The following is a 21,183-nucleotide window of genomic DNA, read 5'->3' on the forward strand; positions in this document are numbered from 1 at the left end:
TGCAGCTTTTTTCCTCTACCCCTGCATCTAGCAAGAAAGGAAGCACCTCTGACCTTCTTGCTTCTTTGTGCACGAAAGCACTGCATTTGGTAATACGGTGCTTTCTTAGGTTGTGAGGGAATATATGGCAAAAAGTTTGACTTCCCAGCAGTAGCTGTGGAAACCAGGTCCGAGAGACCATCCCCAAACAAATCCTCACCCTTGTAAGGTAACACCTCCATGTGTTTTTTGGAGTCGGCATCACCTGTCCACTGCCGAGTCCACAGGACCCTCCTGGCAGAAATTGACATTGCATTAATTCTAGAGCCCAGTAGGCAAATGTCCCTCTGGGCATCCCTTATATATAGGACAGTGTCTTTTATATGCCCCAGGGTCAGCATAATGGTATCCCTGTCCAAGGTATCCATTTACTCAGACAGATTATCTGTCCACGCTGCTACAGCACTACACATCCACGCCAACGCAATTGCCGGCCTCAGTAGAGTCCCTGAATGTGTATAAACAGATTTCAGGATACTTTCCTGCTTTCTATCTGCAGGATCCTTTAGGGTGGCGTATCCTGCAACGGCAGGGCCACCTTCTTAGATAAGCGTGTGAGAGCTTTATCTACCCTAGGGGAGGATTCCCAGCGCACCCTGTCCTCTGGCGGGAAAGGGTACGCCATAAGTAACCTTTTGGAAATCAGCACTTTCTTATCGGGGGAATCCCACGCTCTTTCACATAACTCATTTAACTCATGTGAAGGGGGAAAAGTCACTTCTTGCTTTTTCTCCCCATACATATAAACCCTCTCGTCAGGGACAGGGTTTACCTCTGATATGTGTAAAACATCCTTCATCGCTATAATCATGTAACGTATAGCTTTTGTCATTTTCGGTTGCAATTTTGCATCATCGTCGTCACTGGAGTCAGAATCCGTGTCGACATCTGTCTCAACCATTTTGGATAGTGGGCGCTTTTGAGACCCTGAGGGCCTCTGCGCTGTAGGATCAGGCATGGGTTGAGACCCTGACTGGCCCGAGGTATCAGCTTTATCCAACCTTTTATGTAAGGAGTTTACATTATCATTTAACACCTTCCACATATCCATCCAATCAGGTGTCGGCACAGTCTGCGGCGACACGTCAGTCAACTGCACTTGCTCTGCCTCCACATAGCCCTCTTCGTCAAACATGTCGACACATGCGTACCGACACACCACACACACAGGGGAAGCTCTAAATGAGGACAGGACTCCCACAAGGCCTTTTGGTGAGACAGAGAGAGAGTATGCCAGCACACGCCCAGGCGCTATATAACCCAGGGATTACACAGTAACTAAGTGTTTACCCAGTAGCTGCTGTATTATGATTAATGCGCCTAAATTTATGTGCCCCCCCCTCTCTTTTTTTACCCTTCTACCGTGATTCTGCAGGGGAGAGCCTGGGGAGCTTCCTCTCAGCAGAGCTGTGGAAGGAAAATGGCGCTGGTGAGTGCTGAGGAAGAAGGCCCCGCCCCCTCAGCGGCAGGCTTCTGTCCCGCAATTTTTTGTAAAATAAATGGCGGGGGCTCATACATATAACAGTGTCCCACTGTCTATATGCAGCTTTCGCTAGGAGGTATCAATTGCTGCCCAGGGCGCCCCCCCCTGCGCCCTGCACCCTACAGTGACCGGAGTGTGTGGGTTAGTGTGGCCGCAATGGCGCACAGCTGCAGTGCTGTGCGCTACCTCATATGAAGACAGGAGTCTTCTGCCGCCGATTTCGATGTCTACTCCGCTTCTGCCGGCTTCGGTCTTCTGGCTCTGCGAGGGGGACGGCGGCGTGGCTCCGGACGACAAGGTCAGGTCCTGTGTTCGATCCCTCTGGAGCTAATGGTGTTCAGTAGCCTAAGAAGCGCAACCTAGCCGCAGTTAGTAGGTTTGCTTCTCTCCCCTCAGTCCCACGTAGCAGAGAGTCTGTTGCCAGCAGAAGCTCTCTGAAAATAAAAAAACCTAACTAAAATACTTTCTTATTAGCAAGCTCAGGAGAGCTCACTAAAAGCACCCAGCTCTGTCCGGGCACAGCAGATTCTAACTGAGGTCTGGAGGAGGGGCATAGAGGGAGGAGCCAGTGCACACCAGATAGTGCTAAATCTTTCTTTAGAGTGCCCAGTCTCCTGCGGAGCCCGTCTACCCCAGCATCCACTAGGACGTTAGAGATATATATATATATATATATATATATATATATATATATATATATATATATATATATATATATATATATATATATATATAGCACTTGCTAAATTCAAACTACACCGTGCTGGGGTGCAACACTCATGCTCTTTCACTTGGATGTCTGGGTCTTGAAAAAGGGCCATGCTAGGCACGCAACATCGATATGTGTACATTTAATATGATGTGAGGTATTAAAAATCATCTTGAACTTTTAAAAGAAGACTGGCGAGTGCTCTCTCTATATTTGGAGATAGATATACATCTATACACATACACACACACATATATTTCTCTGACGTCCTAGTGGATGCTGGGAACTCCGTAAGGACCATGGGGAATAGACGGGCTCCACAGGAGACTGGGCACTCTTAAAAGAAAGATTAGGTACTATATCTGGTATGCACTGGCTCCTCCCTCTATGCCCCTCCTCCAGACCTCAGTTAGAATCTGTGCCCGGCCAGAGCTGGATGCACTTAGTGGGCTCTCCTGAGCTCACTAGAAAAGAAAGTATTTGTTAGGTTTTTTATTTTCAGTGAGATCTGCTGGCAACAGACTCACTGCTACGAGGGACTGAGGGGAGAGAAGCAAACCTACCTGCTTGCAGCTAGTGTTTCTAAGGCTACTGGACACCATTAGCTCCAGAGGGATCGAACACAGGGCCCGACCTCGATCGTCCGTTCCCGGAGCCGCGCCGCCGTCCCCCTTGCAGAGCCAGAAGACGGAAGATAAAGATGAAAAACGGCGGCTGAAGACTCCTGTCTTCATTAAGGTAGCGCACAGCACTGCAGCTGTGCGCCATTGCTCCCATAGCACACCACACACTCCGGTCACTGTTGGGTGCAGGGCGCTGGGGGGCGCCCTGGGCAGCAATTAGTTTACCTTTTGGCACAAATAGCACATAATACAGTGTATAACACTGTATATGTGCAAAAAACCCCGCCATTAACATTATAAAAAGCGGGAGAAGCCCGCCGCTGAAGGGGCGGGGCTATCTTCCTCAGCACAGCCAGCGCCAAATTCTCTTCACAGCTCCGCTGGAAGGACGCTCCCCAGGCTCTCCCCTGCAGTATCCAGTACAACAAGGGTAAAAAAGAGAGGGGGCACATAAATTTAGGCGCAAATTGGTCTTAATAAGCAGCTATTGGGAAAAATCACTCAGTATAGTGATAATCCCTGTGTTATATAGCGCTGTGGTGTGTGCTGGCATACTCTCTCTCTGTCTCCCCGAAGGACTTTGTGGGGTCCTGTCCTCAGTCAGAGCATTCCCTGTGTGTGTGCGGTGTGTCGGTACGGCTGTGTCGACATGTTTGATGTGGAGGGCTACGTGGAGGCGGAGCAGGAGTCGATAAGTGTGATGTCGCCCCCTACGGGGCCGACACCGGAGTGGATGGATATGTGGAAGGTATTAACCGACAGTGTCAACTCTTTACATAAAAGGTTTGATGACGTAACAGCCTTAGGACAGCCGGCATCTCAGCCCGCGATTGCCCAGGCGTCTCAGAGGCCATCAGGGGCTCAAAAACGCCCGCTACCTCAGATGGCAGACACAGATGTCGACACCGAGTCCGACTCCAGTGTAGACGAGGATGAGACAAATTTACAGTCCACAAGGGCCATCCGATGCATGATTACGGCAATGAAAAATGTGTTGCACATTTCTGACATTAACCCGGTTACCACTAAAAAGGGTATTCTGTTTGGGGAGAAAAAGCAGCCAGTGACTTTTCCCCCATCTGATGAATTAAATGAATTGTGTGAAGAAGCGTGGTGTTCCCCTGATAAGAAACTAGTGATTTCTAAGAGGTTACTGATGGTGTACCCTTTCCCGCCAACGGATAGGTTACGCTGGGAGACATCCACTAGGGTGGACAAGGCGCTCACACGATTATCTAAAAGGGTGGCACTGCCGTCTCAGGATACGGCCGCCCTAAAGGAGCCTGCAGATAGAAAGCAGGAGGCTATCCTGAAGTCTGTATATACACACTCAGGTACTATACTGAGACCTGCTATTGCTTCGGCATGGATGTGTAGTGCCGCAGCAGCATGGTCTGATACCCTGTCAGACAACATTGATACCCTCGACAGGGATGCTATTTTTCTAACCATAGAGCATATAAAGGACGTTGTCTTGTATATGAGGGATGCAGAGAGGGACATTTGCCGGCTGGCATCTAGAATTAATGCAATGTCCATTTCTGCCAGGAGAGTATTATGGACTCGGCAGTGGACAGGTGATGCGGATTCTAAAAAGCACATGGAGGTTTTGCCTTATAAGGGTGAGGAATTGTTTGGGGACGGTCTCTCGGACCTCGTATCCACAGCAACAGCTGGGAAGTCGACTTTTTTACCTCAGGTTTCCTCACGACCTAAGAAAGCACCGTATTATCAAGTACAGTCCTTTCGGCCACAGAAAGGCAAGCGGGTCAGAGGCGCATCCTTTCTGCCCAGAGGCAGGGGTAGAGGGAAAAAGCTGCACCAGACAGCCAGTTCCCAGGAACAAAAATCCTCCCCTGCTTCCACTAAGTCCACCGCATGACGCTGGGGCTCCACAGGTGGAGCCAGGTGCGGTGGGGGCGCGTCTCCGGAACTTCAGCGACCAGTGGGTTCGCTCACAGGTGGATCTCTGGGTTCTACAAGTGGTATCTCAGGGATACATGCTGGAGTTCGAGGCGACTTCCCCTTGCCGTTACCTCAAATCAGCCTTGCCAGCGGCTCCCAGGGAAAGGGAGGTAGTGCTGGCGGCTATTCACAGGCTGTACCTTCAACAGGGACGGGGTTACTATTCCACAATGTTTGTGGTACCAAAACCAGACGGTTCGGTGAGACCCATTCTAAATTTAAAATCCTTGAACACTTATGTAAGGAAGTTCAAGTTCAAAATGGAATCGCTCAGGGCGGTTATTGCAAGCCTGGAAGAGGGGGATTTTATGGTGTCGCTGGACATCAAGGACGCTTATCTGCATGTCCCCATTTACCCACCTCACCAGGAGTACCTCAGGTTTGTGGTACAGGACTGTCATTACCAATTCCAGACGTTGCCGTTTGGTCTGTCCACGGCACCGAGGGTATTTACCAAGGTAATGGCCGAAATGATGATACTCCTTCGGAAGAAGGGAGTTATAATTATCCCGTACTTGGACGATCTCCTTATAAAGGCAAGGTCCAAGGAGCAGTTGTTAGTCAACGTAGCACTCTCTCGGGAAGTGCTGCAACAGCACGGCTGGATTCTGAATATCCCAAAGTAGCACCTGATTCCTGCGACGCGTCTGCTGTTCTTGGGCATGATTCTGGACACAGAACAGAAGAAGGTGTTTCTCCCGGTGGAGAAGGCACAGGAATTGTCATCTCTGGTCAGGGACCTCCTGAAACCAAAACAGGTGTCGGTGCATCACTGCACGCAAGTCCTGGGAAAGATGGTAGCTTCTTACGAAGCAATTCCCTTCAGCAGGTTCCATGCAAGGATCTTTCAGTGGGATCTGTTAGACAAGTGGTCCGGATCGCATCTTCAGATGCATCGGCTGATCACCCTGTCCCCGAGGGCCAGGGTGTCTCTGCTGTGGTGGCTGCAGCAGGCTCATCTTCTCGAGGGCCGCAGATTCGGCATACAGGACTGGGTCCTGGTGACCACGGATGCAAGCCTCCGAGGTTGGGGGGCAGTCACTCAGGGAAGGAACTTCCAAGGACTGTGGTCAAGTCAGGAGACTTCCCTTCACATAAATATTCTGGAACTAAGGGCCATTTACAACGCCCTGAGTCAAGCAGAACCCCTGCTTCAAAACCAACCGGTGCTGATTCAGTCAGACATCACAGCGGTCGCCCAGGTAAACCGACAGGGCGGCACAAGAAGCAGGATGGCGATGGCAGAAGCCACAAGGATTCTCCGATGGGCGGAGAATCACGTGCTAGCACTGTCAGCAGTGTTCATTCCGGGAGTGGACAACTGGGAAGCAGACTTCCTCAGCAGGCACGACCTCCACCCGGGAGAGTGGGGACTTCATCCAAAAGTCTTCACGCTGATTGTAAATCGTTGGGAACGGCCACAGGTAGACATGATGGCGTCCCGTCTCAACAAAAAGCTAAAAAAATATTGCGCCAGGTCAAAAGGACCCTCAGGCGATAGCTGTGGACGCACTAGTGACACCGTGGGTGTACCAGTCGGTTTATGTGTTCCCTCCTCTTCCTCTCATACCCAAGGTACTGAGGATTGTAAGAAAGAGAGGAGTAAGAACTATACTCATCGTTCCGGATTGGCCAAGAAGAACTTGGTACCCAGAACTACAAGAAAGGATCAGACAGGACCTGTTACAACAGGGGCCCTGTCTGTTCCAAGACTTACCGCGGCTGCGTTTGACGGCATGGCGGTTGAACGCCGGATCCTAACGGAAAAGGGCATTCCAGCTGAAGTTCAGACGTTTGTTAAGGGAGTGCTGCATATTCATCCCCCTTTTTGTGCCTCCAGTGGCACCTTGGGATCTTAACGTTGTGTTGGATTTCCTGAAATCCCACTGGTTTGAGCCACTTAAGACCGTGGAGCTAAAATATCTCACGTGGAAAGTGGTCATGCTATTGGCCTTAGCTTCGGCTAGGCGTGTGTCAGAATTGGCGGCTTTGTCGTGTAAAAGCCCTTATCTGATCTTCCATATGGACAGGGCAGAATTGAGGACTCGTCCCCAATTTCTCCCTAAGGTGGTATCAGCGTTTCATTTGAACCAACCTATCGTGGTGTCTGCGGTTACTAGGGACTTGGAGGACTCCAAGTTACTAGATGTAGTCAGGGCTTTGAAAATATATATAGCCAGGACGGCTGGAGTCAGGAAAACTGACTCGCTGTTTATCCTGCATGCGCCCAACAAGCTGGGTGCTCCTGCTTCAAAGCAAACTATTGCGCGCTGGATCTGTAGCACGATTCAGCACGCTCATTCTGCGGCAGGATTGCCGCATCCTAAATCAGTAAAAGCCCATTCCACAAGGAAGGTGGGCTCTTCTTGGGCGGCTGCCCGAGGGGTCTCGGCTTTACAGCTTTGCCGAGCTGCTACTTGGTCGGGTTCAAACACATTTGCTAAGTTCTACAAGTTTGATACCCTGGCTGAGGAGGACCTTGCCTTTGCTCATTCGGTGCTGCAGAGTCATCCGCACTCTCCCGCCCGTTTGGGAGCTTTGGTATAATCCCCATGGTCCTTACGGAGTTCCCAGCATCCACTAGGACGTCAGAGAAAATAAGAATTTACTCACCGGTAATTCTATTTCTCGTTGTCCGTAGTGGATGCTGGGCGCCCGTCCCAAGTGCGGACTCTCTGCAATACATGTATATAGTTATTGCTTAACTAAAGGGTTATTGTTATGAGCCATCTGTTACTGAGGCTCAGTTGTTGTTCATACTGTTAACTGGGTATGGTTATCACGAGTTGTACAGTGTGATTGGTGTGGCTGGTATGAGTCTTACCCTGGATTCCAAATCCTTTCCTGGTAATGTCAGCTCTTCCGGGCACAGTTTCCCTAACTGAGGTCTGGAGGAGGGGCATAGAGGGAGGAGCCAGATATAGTACCTAATCTTTCTTTTAAGAGTGCCCAGTCTCCTGTGGAGCCCGTCTATTCCCCATGGTCCTTACGGAGTTCCCAGCATCCACTACGGACTACGAGAAATAGAATTACCGGTGAGTAAATTCTTATTATATATATAATCCAAATACAGAGAGAGCACTTGCGTGGCCACAAGTAGTTGTTCCCTGGGCATCTTAAGTACCTTCTCTTTTTGTACTAATAGGGTATTTAAATCATAGCCCCTACTGTGGAATTTATCAAGGATATGTCGAAGTCGGAAAATATTACAGTACACACATCACGGACAAACTCCACACAGATGGCCTGTGTGCACGTACTTGTTCTGCCGTGCGTGCGCATATTCGCCAGTTGCGTATGACCGCTCACACTGTCCTGCGTATTAGTGCGTGGTATGAGTAATTACGGTAGCATTGGTACTCGCATGGAAATGCCACAAAGACATCTCATATTTAATCCACATAGTGCACAATGTACACATAGCCCACACGCACCACACCAGCAAGTTATACTTGTTTAAAAGGTACAGCAACAAAGCGATTCACCTTTACAGGATATGAGGGGACAGCATTAGGTTATAAAGGTGGTGTTTGGTATCCAACTGTAGGGTATTTTAAGGGCAACATTCCGGTAGCAGTTTGCAGAAGATGGCACGCTCCTGCGCATAGTTATGCGCAGGAATAGGATATTATTATACTGTGTTTACTGTACTCTGATATTCGGCGGGAACCCAGTGGAGACCAACTGCAAGCACACCTGGAACAGACATCGCCCACCTATTCAAACCAACCTATGACCCCTCCTGTACTGTAAATAACCAGCCCTTTGACCTATGGATGAAGAGGTTACAGTTTCCATTGTATTGTGTTTTTACCAACTGTATAAAAGCCAAAGCTGCCTAGCCGGTCACTCTCTCTCTCTGAAGGTCATCTTGCCTGATTGATCTGAGCACCGGACCGTGTGGCGCTGGCGAAACCAAACGTATGTACCATTGTATTGTAGCTTCTTTTCTGTTATTGTAATTGTATATTTGTTATAACCCCCTTTTATCAATTATATGTTGGCGGGTCGGATCCCAACAGCTTAAATACAATTGTTGTCGTGTCTCTTTCCCTGCTAAGGTTATAAGTGTATTTCAGGCACACGTGTAGCTGCATAGCGGTCACGGCGTGTCGGTGTGTGTGTATGCACCGCGTGTACTTTGTACGTCCGTCGCGGAATGTGTGCGCAAAGTGCGTACACGGTACGGGGCTTTGTACGCTAACTGAGTAAAAAGTACGTAGGGTAAGGATTGAATACAGCGGCCGCAGCGGCTCGATTTTAAAGTGTATTGAGTGTATTAAAGTATTGCTTTTAGTCCTGTAAGTAAATCAGCATTTACAGATATTATCCAATTCCTGCGGCACATTGGATGGAACACTGGTAATGCGTGCCACTCTTATCTGGGAAAGCGGTAACCCTTTTTTTAAAGCCGCCAGGTGGTGACTGCTAGACATTAACAGAGTGTTTCTATCCGTTGGCTTACAATACACCCCTGTTTCCAATTTGCCATCCACCACTGAAATGGTGTTCACAAAACTGATGCATCTTTTCCGTACTATCCCCAGCGGCCTTTCCCTAGAGCTGTCTGTAACAAGTTTAACCGACTGTTGTCTAAATATGTTTGGGAAGGGGAGGGGGGGGGGGGGGGGGAGTGAACCCGAAGATAGGAAGAACCACTATGACTGCTCTGAAGTGTGCGGCAGGGGTGGCGTATCCCGATTTGGAAAAAATACTTTTTTAAACCTACCAGTAAATCTTTTTCTCCTAGTCCGTAGAGGATGCTGGGGACTCTGTAAGGACCATGGGGTATAGACGGGCTCCGCAGGAGACATGGGCACCTAAAAGAACTTTCTAGTATGGTATGCACTGGCTCCTCCCTCTATGCCCCTCCTCCAGACCTCAGTTAGAGAACTGTGCCCAGAGGAGATGGACAATACGAGGAAAGGATTTTGTTAATCTAAGGGCAAAATTCATACCAGCCCACACCAATCATACCATATAACCTGGAATACACCTTACCAGTTAACAGTATGAACAAACAACAGTATCGGTCCAAGGCCGATTCTAACTGTAACATAACCCTTATGTAAGCAATAACTATATACAAATCTTGCAGATTTTCCGCACTGGGACGGGCGCCCAGCATCCTCTACGGACTAGGAGAAAAAGATTTACCGGTAGGTTTAAAATCTTATTTTCCCTTATGTCCTAGAGGATGCTGGGGACTCCGTAAGGACCATGGGGTTTATACCAAAGCTCCCAATCGGGCGGGAGAGTGCGGATAACTCTGCAGTACCGACTGAGCAAATGCTAGGTCCTCATCAGCCAGGGTATCAAACTTGTAGAATTTAGCAAAAGTGTTTGACCCCGACCAAGTTGCTGCTCGGCAAAGCCGTAATGCCGAGACGCCCTGGGCAGCCGCCCAAGAAGAACCCACCTTCCTAGTGGACATAAGCCTGCTGAATAGTGTTACAGATCCAGCGAGCAATAGTCTGCTTCGAAGCAGGCGCACCAATCTTGTTGGCAGCATACAGGATAAACACTGCATCTGTTTTCCTAATTCTAGCCGTCCTGGCTACATACATTTTTAAGGCCCCGACTACATCCAGGGACATGGAATCCTCCAAGTCACTCGTAGCCACAGGCACCACTATATCCACATGAAAAAATCAAGTAAGGGCTCTTGTAAGACAAGGCCGCCAATTCTGACACACGCCTCGCAGATGCCAAGGCTAACAACATGACCACCTTCTAGGTGAGAAATTTTAACTCCACCGTTTTAAGGGGTTCAAACTAGAGATGAGCGGGTTCGGATTTAACGCCAGAATTAACGCCAGTTCGGTTTTATCCGTTTTTTTTCTATTGGCTATCCAAAACACGTGACATCCGTGAGCCAATAAGATGCCGTTTTGAGAACCGAGTAAATCCGAACCCGCTCATCTCTAGTTCAAACCAGTGTGATTTAAGGAACTGCAACACCACGTTCAGGTCCCATGGTGCCACTGGGGGCACAAAAGGAGGCTGGATGTGCAGTACTCCTTTTACAAAAGTCTGGACTTCTGGAAGAAAAGCCAATTCCTTCTGAAAGAATATTGACAAAGCCGAAATCTGTACTTTAACAGAGCCTAACTTTAGGCCCATATCCACTCCTGTCTGTAGGAAGTGGAGAAAACGACCCAGATGGAAATCTTCCGTAGGAGCATTCTTGGTTTCACACCAAGAGACATATTTCCGCCAGATACGGTGATAATGTTTTGACATCACCTCCTTCCTAGCCTTTATTAGAGTAGGTATGACCTCCTCCGGAATACCCTTCTCCGCTAGGATCCGGCGTTAAACCGCCATGCCGTCAAACGTAACCGTGGTAAGTCTTGGAACAGACAGGGCCCCTGCTGTAACAGGTCCTCTCTTAGAGGAAGAGGCCAAGGATCTTCTGTTAGCATCTCCTGAAGATCTGAGTACCAGGCCCTTCGAGGCCAGTCTGGAACAATGAGTATTGTCTGTACTCTTTTTCGTCCTATGATCCTCAACACTTTTTTGATGAGAGGAAGCGGCGGAAACACATAGACCGACTGGAACACCCATGGCGTTACCAGAGCGTCTACTGCTATTGACTGAGGGTCCCGGGAAATGGCACAACACCTCCAAAGCTTCTTGTTGAGGCGTGACGTCATCATGTCTATTTGAGGAACTCCCCAGAGACCTGTTATCTCTGCAAAGACTTCTTGATGAAGTCCCCACTCTCCTGGATGGAGATTGCGTCTGCTGAGGAAGTCTGCTTCCCAGTTGTCCACTCCCGGAATGAAGACAGCTGATAGAGCGCTTACGTGATTTCCCGCCCAGCGAAGAATCCTGGTGGCTTCCGCCATCGCAACTCTGCTTCTTATCCCGCCTTGGCGGTTCACATGAGCTACTGCTGTGACATTGTCTGATTGAATCAGAACCGGTAGGTTGCGAAGAAGATTCTCCGCTTGCCGAAGGCCGTTGTATATGACCCTTAGCTCCAACACGTTGATGTGTAGACAGGACTCCTGGTCTGACCATAGTCCTTGAAAATGTCTTCCTTGGGTGACTGCTGCCCATCCTCGGAGGCTCGCGTCCGTGGTTACCAGGATCCAGTCCTCAATGCCGAACCTGTGACCCTCTAGAAGGTGAGCACTTTGTAGCCACCATAGAAGAGACACCCTGGCCCTGGGGGACAGTGTTATTTTTTTATGTAATTGTAGATGGGACCCGGACTATTTGTCCAGAAGATCCCCTTGAAACATCCTTGCATGGAACCTGCCGAAGGGAATGGCCTCGTAAGTTGCCACTATTTTCCCCAGAACCCAAGTGCATTGATGAGCTGACACTCTTTTCGGCTTTAGTAGTTCTCGGACCATGTTCTGGAGGTCCTGGACTATTTCCAACGGGAGGAAAACTTTTTGTTCCGTGTCCAGTATCATGCCTAGGAACGGTAGTCGAGTTGTCGGAACCAACTGTGACTTTGGTAGATTGAGAATCCACCCATGTTGTTGAAGCACTCTCTGAGAGTGTGACACGTTCTCCAGTAATTGCTCTCTTGATCTCGCTTTTATCAGGAGATCGTCCAAGTATGGGATAATTGTGACTCCTCGCTTGCGCAGGATCACCATCATTTCCGCCATTATCTTGGTGAAAATCCTCGGGGCCATGGACAGCCCAAATGGCAACGTCTGAAACTGATAATGACAATCATGTACCGCGAATCTCAGGTACTCCTGATGAGAGGGATATATGGGGACATGAAGGTAAGCATACTTTATGTCCAGTGACACCATAAAATCCCCCCCTTCCAGGCAGGCTATCACCGCTCAGAGCGATTCCATCTTGAATTTGAATCTTTTCAGGTACAGGTTCAGGGATTTTAGGTTTAAAATGGGCCTTACCGAACCATCCGGCTTCGGAACCACAAATAGGGTTGAATAATACCCTTTTCCCTGTTGGCTCAGGGGAACCCTGATAATAACTCGCTGTTGACACAGCATTTGAATTGCAGCTAGCACTACTTCCCGCTCTGGGGTAGAAGCTGGTAAGGCCGACTTGAAAAATCGGCGTGGGGGCACCTCTTCGAATTCCGGCTTGTAGCCCTGGGAGACTATTTCTATCACCCAAGGGTCCACGTCTGACTGAACCCAGACTTGGCTGAATAGTCGAAGGCGTGCCCCCACCTGTGCGGACTCCCGCAGGGGAGCCCCAGCGTCATGCGGTAGACTTAGCGGAAGCCGGGGAGGACTTCTGCTCTTGGGAACCAGCCGCAGCAGGTGTCCTCTTGCCTCTACCCTTACCTCTGGCGAGGAAAGAGGAGCCCCGACCTCTTCTGGATCTATGCGACCAAAAGGACTGCATCTGATATTGTGGGGGTTTCTTTTGCTGTTGGGGAACAAAAGGTAAAAAGGTCGACTTACCCGCGGTAGCTGTAGAGATCAGGTCCGCGAGGCCGTCCCCAAGCAATACATCACCTTTGTAAGGTAAAACCTCCATATGCCTTTTTGAGTCTGCATCCCCCGTCCATTGGCGGATCCATATGGCTCTTCTTGCCGAAATAGCCATAGCATTGGCTCATGAACCCAGTAAACCAATGTCTCTTTGAGCGTCCCTCATATATAAGACTGCGTCCTTAATATGAGCTAATGTTAACAAAATTGTATCCCTATCTAGGGTATCAAGGTCAGCCGACAGTGTATCCGTCCAAGCTGCTACTGCACTACATACCCACGCCGACGCAATTGCCGGTCTAAGCAAAGTACCAGTATGAGTGTAGATAGACTTTAGTGTAGTCTCTTGCCTGCGGTCCCCAGGATCCTTGAGGGCCGCTGTGTCAGGGGACGGTAGCGCCACCTTCTTGGAAAGGCGTGTTAAGGCTTTATCCACTGTGGGAGAGGATTCCCAACGTACCCTGCCCTGTGTAGGGAAAGGGTACGCCATAAGAACCCTTTTGGGAATCTGCAGTTTCTTATCTGGAGTTTCCCATGCTTTTTCACATAACTCATTAAGTTCATGGGAAGGAGGAAAGTTTATAACTTGTTTCTTTCCCTTAAACATGTGTATCCTCGTGTCCGGCACCGAGGGCTCATCAGTGATATGTAACATCTTTTATTGCAATAATCATGCACTGAATACTTTTGGTCACCCTGGGGTGCAATCTTGCTTCATCATAGCGACACTGGAATCAGAGTCCGTGTCGGTATCTGTGTCCCTTATTTGTGAGAAGGGACGTTTCTGAGACCCCGACGGGTCCTGTGAGTCGGTATAATCCGTAGATTGATTACCTGCCGATGCACTGGACTCTGCTTTGTCCAGTCTTTTATGCAGTGAAGCTACACTAGCATTTAACATATGCCACATATCCATCCAATCCTGAGTCGGCACCGCCGACTGAGACACACCACTCATCTGTTCCACCTCCTCTTTGGATAAGCCTTCCGTTTCAGACATGCCGACACACGTAGCGACACCCCACACACACTGGGATATAACTATAAGGGGACAATTCCCTAAAGAAGGCCCTTTGGAGAGACAGAGAGAGAGTATGCCAGCACACACCAGCGCCAACTGACCCAGGGGAACCCCCCCCCCCCTCCCAGATAGCGCTTTTATATATATATATAAATGTATATAGATTTCCCCACTCACTGCGCCTTAATTATGTGCCCCCCTCTCTTTTTTTTCCAGCCCTCTGATGCTCAGCAGGGGAGAGTCCGGGAAGCCAGCGTTCTCTGCAGCCTCTGCGGAGAAAATGGCGCTGTTAGTGCTGAGGGATCAAGCTCCGCCGCCTCGCGCGGCGGGCTTTCGGTCCCGCTCGTGAATTTGAAAAAAAAAATATGGCGAGGATCCGTAGTTTACTGCCTCCACAGCCTAACGACATACTTTTTTGCCTAAAACGAAGTTTATTGCTACCCAGGCACCCCCCCCCCCCCCCCCTGCTCCCATCAGTGCCATGTGTGTGTGTGTGTGTGTGTGTGTGTGTGTGTGTGTGTGTAAGTGTGGGAGCAAGCTGCGCGCTTACCTCATGAAGATCTGAAGTCTTCTGCCATCTGATGTCTTCTTATGTCTGACATACTCACCCGGCTTCTTTTTTCCGGCATCTGTGAAGAGGATGGCGGCGCGGCTCCGGGACGAACCCCAGGGTGAGACCTGTGTTCCGACTCTCTCTGGAGCTAATGGTGTCCAGTAGCCTAAGAAGCAGAGCCCTTAACTCTTAAGAAGTGGGTCTGCTTCTCTCCCCTCAGTCCCACGATGCAGGGAGTCTGTTGCCAGCAGAGCTCCCTGAAAATAAAAAACCTAACAAAATTCTTTTTACAGAAAACTCAGGAGAGCTCCCTGTAATGCACCCTATCTCCTCTGGGCACAAGATCTAAACGGAGGTCTGGAAGAGGGGCATAGAGGGAGGAGCCAGTGCACACCATACTAGAAAGTTATTTTAGGTGGCCATGTCTCCTGCGGAGCCCGTCTATACCCCATGGTCCTTTACGGAGTCCCCAGCATCCTCTAGGACGTAAGAGAAATACCATTTGGCGTGTATACTTAGTCAGGCTAGGGATTGGCTTGCGCAGGGCAATCTTAAACCATGGGTGTCTATAGAGCAGAATGCGGTGTTTCCCTTAACTTTACCAGATCTGCTTTGGTCGCCCACCCCTTTAGTTATTTCCAGAGTTGCTGGTTGTAAGGCTGTTGAAACGACGCTATCAGCTTGGCAACCTGTGATTTTATCTATCCCCACTGGTGCTCTGCCCCTCCCACAGTTGTCTCTTCGTGCTATAGCCCTTATGATCCCTGATTTACAATTGAATACTTGGCATGAATTAGGCATTTCTACTCTGCAGGATGTTATCTTAGACGGTGATTTAGTCCCCTTCTCACTCCTTCAAGAACAATTCTGCATACCTAAGCAAGATTTTATAAGTACTTCCAATTGCGACATTGGCTCCAGAGTTGCCTCCCCAAACGTACCCACCACATTGGTCTTCCTAAAGTATTGATGTTTCTACTAATACCCCGAAACTAGAGGTGGTATCTCTAGATGGTACCAGCATCTGATTGTAGGATCCCGTAGTGGGATGATCCCCTCACAGACCAAATGGGAAAGGGACCTTCCTAATCTATTTACAGAAGCTATATGGAAAGTTGTATTTCGTTCTTGTTTTAAAATCTCCAAATGTGTGAATCACTGTGAAATGTATTACAAATTGGTTCATAGAGTGTATTTTACACCGGAACACTGCATAGGATTTGGCCTGATGTCTCTTCTAGCTGCTGGAGGAAATGCGGGATGGTGGACGATAACCTGCATATCTTTTGGCTGTGTCCGGCGATACAGTGACTTTGGCCAGAGGTGTTTCTTCTCATCTACAGGGTACTGGGGGTGGTTATTTTAGCTGACCCCCTCCTAGCACTTTTCCATTACTACCCTGGTGAGATGTCAAGTTGTGATAAATACCTTTTAGGCCATATTCTCATAGCCTCTAAGGCCGCTATCGCCCAAAAGTGGATGTCGTAATTCCCACTATATTGATGATAGAAAATAAAGTTCACCAACATTTTATTTTTGAAACGGCAGAACGTGTATATTCCTCGTTGGCTTCCTCTATCCACATGAAATGGTGCAAGTGGACCCTATATAAAAAGAGAGATCAGGCCAGTCCTATATTTACAGTGCTCCTGTTGCGTTATCTGTCCTAGGATCTCCCAGGTCGGACTTGACCTTGAATCACTGAACGGATGCAGGCTTTTCGCTACATTTTACTTACGGTGTCGTAACTCTGGTGATGTATTACTGTTTTCCTGATATTCCCCCTCCCTCCCCTATTTTCCCCTCTCCTTGTTTTGTATTTTGATGTTTTGGTAAAACTAATTAAATTTTTATTGAAGTAAGCTGCCCGCTACTATCACTTGCGCCCCCTATTGGCAACTGAGAAACAATGCTTTCCTGCCAAGCTGAGCCTTTGCCAAGTATGAAATTAAATGAGTTCAGAAAGAACAAAACCACCTCAAAATACCATACAACAAAACACAAAAGAGATGGGTGCGGAATCCTAAAGAAAAGAAGTGGCAGAAACATGACTTTCCCTTCTATAAACTCATAAGACCCTCCCCTGTTACACTACAATAGACTGAACATGCTGTACCAACTCACCTGTTAGGAGTCAAGCGGTTTAGATTGACAGGTCTTGTCTAACAGCTAAACTACCTATTAAGTCCAAGATAAGCCAATAACAGTATGTAGCATTAGGCATAGCTGGCCATACACTAGTCCAACTTTCATCTAACTAGTTGGTTGGTTGGAATGAGAATCTGGCACTGGATGGGAGAAAATGGCAATCAGCAATTTCCTCCCAAACCCAGAAAAATAGACAAAAACTATCTTTCAGACAAGTTGTTTAAACCAAACCATTTTAGCCAACTTTTCTGTATAACTGTTTTGTCCATTTTCTGAGTTTTGGGAGCAAATAGATGATAGTAATTTACTCAAATAAATTACCAGATTCTCATTCCAACCAACTATTGGGGATTAGAGTGAGTATCTATCTCCAGTGGGTCAGTTCTGCAACAAGTATCTTGAATACATACAGTATACATTTACGCAGATCTGAATACGGTGGTTCTAAATAGTATTGTAAATCCTTGGTAACATAAATATTTTAAATCTATTGTGATAAGTTCAGAGTGCAAAAAAAAAAACACAAAAAAAAAAACGGGTTGGCTGGTTTAAAACTTATTTTTTATTTTTAAAAGACCCACTATTACCTTTTTTAACCTGTGTGGACAAATAATCGGCAAGGTTAAATTAATGGATGAATCCCCTATATCCTATTATGAAACATGGATTCCTTAGCATGTGGTTCCCTACGAACCCCAAAATGTTGTCTTTTTCAGCAGTATGTTGTAAATGTGCAGAAATTATCATTTGAGAAACTAAAATCGGCTGGCGTAGACTTTTTTTCAGTAATGTTTTCAGAAATTCATAGCTTAGCTGTACTATACTACATAGTATATATGCCAAAGCTAATCTCTTAATAGGTTTTAGTAAAATTCTGCATATATAAATTGCACATTTCTCACGTTCACTGCCTAGCAATTATAAGCAGGTAGAAATACTGCACTTTGTTTATAGATAAATATACATAATACACATTGAGAGAGAAAAAAAATAATGTTAGGTAGCTCTTAGTAAAAGCACTTTCTACACATAGGGTATATTCAATAAGAGTCGGGTCGATTCCGACATGCAGTTGTCGGAATGGACCCGACAACCCCTATTCAATGGACGGACAAATCCGACTGGGGCCCTGTCCTGCCGCTGCTGTCAGCGGCTGCCGAGTGCACTGACAGCAGCGGGGGGGAGACGAGCTGGGCTGCTGCGAGCGGTGGGGGGAGCCGGACTGCTGCGGGCGGCAGGGGGGAGCTTCCAGTGGCAGCTGGCGGAGGGTGATGTCTGTGGTGGCGGGGGGAGCTGGATGGCTGTGGGGGGAGCTGGATGGCTGTGGGGGGAGCTGGGCGGCTGCGTGCGACGGTGAGAGCTTCCAGCCGTGGCCGACAGAGGGAGAGGTCTATGGCGGCAGGGAGAGAGGTGCCTGGCCGGGGATGGCCGTCAAGGTACTTTTCATCCCCGCTACCCATAGCCCGCCGCACCGCTCCCCGTCTCCTCACCTCAATCAGACTGGTTTTCAAGTTGGATTGAGTTTGTCGGAAACGGGGCTAAAACCTGTCGGGTTTGGCTCCGCTTCAGAAAATGCATGCCGCCGAAGCAGCCGATCAGCATGCATTCCGACAAGTTGGGTTTCCCGACTTGTCAGAATAAACAGGGCCCTAATAAATAGGTCGGAACCCCTTCCGACCTAAAAACTGTCGGAAGCTGCCGTCTTTCTGCGGGGTCGACACCTGAGTGGATGGATATGTGGAAGGAATTACGTGACAGTGTCAACTCCTTACATAAGAGGTTTGATGACATAGCAGATGTGGGACAGCCGGCTTCTCAGTCCGTGCCTGCCCAGGCGTCTCAAAAGCCATCAGGGGCTCAAAAACGCCCGCTACCTCAGATGGCAGACACAGATGTCGACACGGATACTGACTCCAGTGTCGACGACGATGAGACTAGTGTACATTCCAATAGGGCCATCCGTTACATGATTACGGCAATGAAAAATGTGTTGCACATTTCTGACATTAACCCTGGTACCACAAAAAAGGGTATTATGTTTGGGGAGAAAATGCAACCTGTGGTTTTCCCCCCTTCTGAAGAGTTAAATGAAGTGTGTGATGAAGCGTGGGTTTCCCCCGATAAGAAACTGGTAATTTCCAAAAAGTTACTAAGGGCGTACCCTTTCCCGCCAGAGGATAGGATACGTTGGGAGACATCCCCTAGGGTGGATAAAGCGCTCACACGCTTGTCAAAGAAGGTGGCACTACCGTCTCCGGATACGGCCGCCCTAAAGGAGCCTGCGGATAGAAAGCAGGAGGCTATCCTGAAGTCTGTATATACACACTCAGGTATTATACTGAGACCGGTTATTGCTTCAGCATGGATGTGCAGTGCTGCAGCTGCGTGGTCAGATTCCCTGTCTGATAACATTGATACCCTTGACAGAAACACTATATTGCTAACTGTAGAGCATATAAAGGCCCTCATTCCGAGTCGTTCGCTCTGTATTTTTCTTCGCATCGCAGCGTTTTTCTGCTTAGTACGCATGCGCAATGTTCGCACTGCGACTGCGCCAAGTAATTTTGCTATGAAGATAGTATTTTTACTCACGGCTTTTTCTTCGCTCCGGCGATCGTAGTGTGATTGACAGGAAATGGGTGTTACTGGGCGGAAACACAGCGTTTTATGGGCGTGTGGATAAAAACGCTACCGTTTCCGGAAAAAACGCGGGAGTGGCTGGAGAAACGGAGGAGTATCTGGGCGAAAGCTGGGTGTGTTTGTGACGTCAAACCAGGAACGACAAGCACTGAACTGATCGCAGATGCCGAGTAAGGTTGAAGCTACTCAGAAACTGCTAAGTAGTTTGTAATCGCAATATTGCGAATACATCGTTCGCAATTTTAAGAAGCTAAGATTCACTCCCAATAGGCGGCGGCTTAGCGTGTGTAACTCTGCTAAAATTGCCTTGCGAGCGAACAACTCGGAATGAGGGCCAAAAGACGGTCTTATACATGAGAGATGCACAGAGGGATATTTGCCAACTGGCATCTAGAATAAATGCAATGTCCATTTCTGCCAGGAGAGTATTATGGACTCGGCAGTGGACAGGTGATGCGGATTCTAAAAGGCACATGAAGGTTTTGCCTTACAAGGGTGAGGAATTGTTTGGGGATGGTCTCTCGGACCTCGTTTCCACAGCGACGGCTGGGAAGTCAACATTTTTACCCCATGTTCCCTCACAGCCAAAGAAAGCACCGTATTATCAGGTACAGTCCTTTCGGACCCAGAAAGGCAAGCGGGTTAAAGGTGCGTCCTTTCTGCCCAGAGGCAGAGGTAGGGGGAAAAAGCTGCACCAGACAGCAAGTTCCCAGGAACAAAAGTCCTCTCCCGCTTCCTCTAAGTCCACCGCATGACGCTGGGGCTCCACAGGTGGAGCCAGGTGTGGTGGGGGCCCGTCTCCGGAACTTCAGCGACCAGTGGGTTCGCTCACGGGTGGATCCCTGGATTCTACAAGTGGTATCTCAGGGGTACAAGCTGGAATTCGAGACGTCTCCCCCTCGCAGTTTCCTCAAATCAGCCTTGCCAACTACTCCCCCAGACAGGGAGGCGGTGCTGGAGGCGATTCACAAGCTGTACTCCCAGCAGGTGATAACCAGAGTACCCCTCCTTCAACAGGGACAGGGTTACTATTCCACAAGGTTCGGTGAGACCCATTTTAAATTTGAAATCCATGAACACTTATATAAGAAGGTTCAAGTTCAAAATGGAATCGCTCAGGGCGGTTATTGCAAGCCTGGACGAAGGGGATTACATGGTATCACTGGACATCAAGGATGCTTACCTGCATGTCCCCATTTACCCTCCTCACCAGGAGAACCTTAGATTTGTGGTACAGGACTGTCATTACCAATTCCAGACGTTGCCGTTTGGTCTGTCCACGGCACCAAGGGTATTTACCAAGGTAATGGCCGAAATGATGATACTCCTTCGAAAAAAGGGAGTTATAATTATCCCGTACTTGGACGATCTCCTTATAAAGGCGAGGTCCAGGGAACAGTTGTTGATCGGAGTAGCACTAGCTCGGGAAGTGCTACAACAGCACGGCTGGATCCTGAATATTCCAAAGTCGCAGCTGGTTCCTACAACGCGTCTACTGTTCCTGGGGATGGTTCTGGACACAGAACAGAAAAAGGTGTTTCTCCCGGAGGAGAAGGCCAAGGAG

At 48.5% G+C, this 21,183-nt stretch overlaps 1 protein-coding gene across 6 annotated transcripts in view; it reads right to left on the reverse strand.

The window, feature by feature from the left end:
• The window catches only part of SLC39A10 (solute carrier family 39 member 10), a 250,766-nt gene that overhangs the window by 136,406 nt on the left and 93,177 nt on the right, over nucleotides 1–21,183 (reverse strand). The gene's annotated exons all lie outside the window — the stretch shown is intronic.

Source organism: Pseudophryne corroboree, chromosome 7 (genome assembly GCF_028390025.1).
Source record: "Pseudophryne corroboree isolate aPseCor3 chromosome 7, aPseCor3.hap2, whole genome shotgun sequence".
Classification (NCBI taxonomy): domain Eukaryota; kingdom Metazoa; phylum Chordata; class Amphibia; order Anura; family Myobatrachidae; genus Pseudophryne; species Pseudophryne corroboree.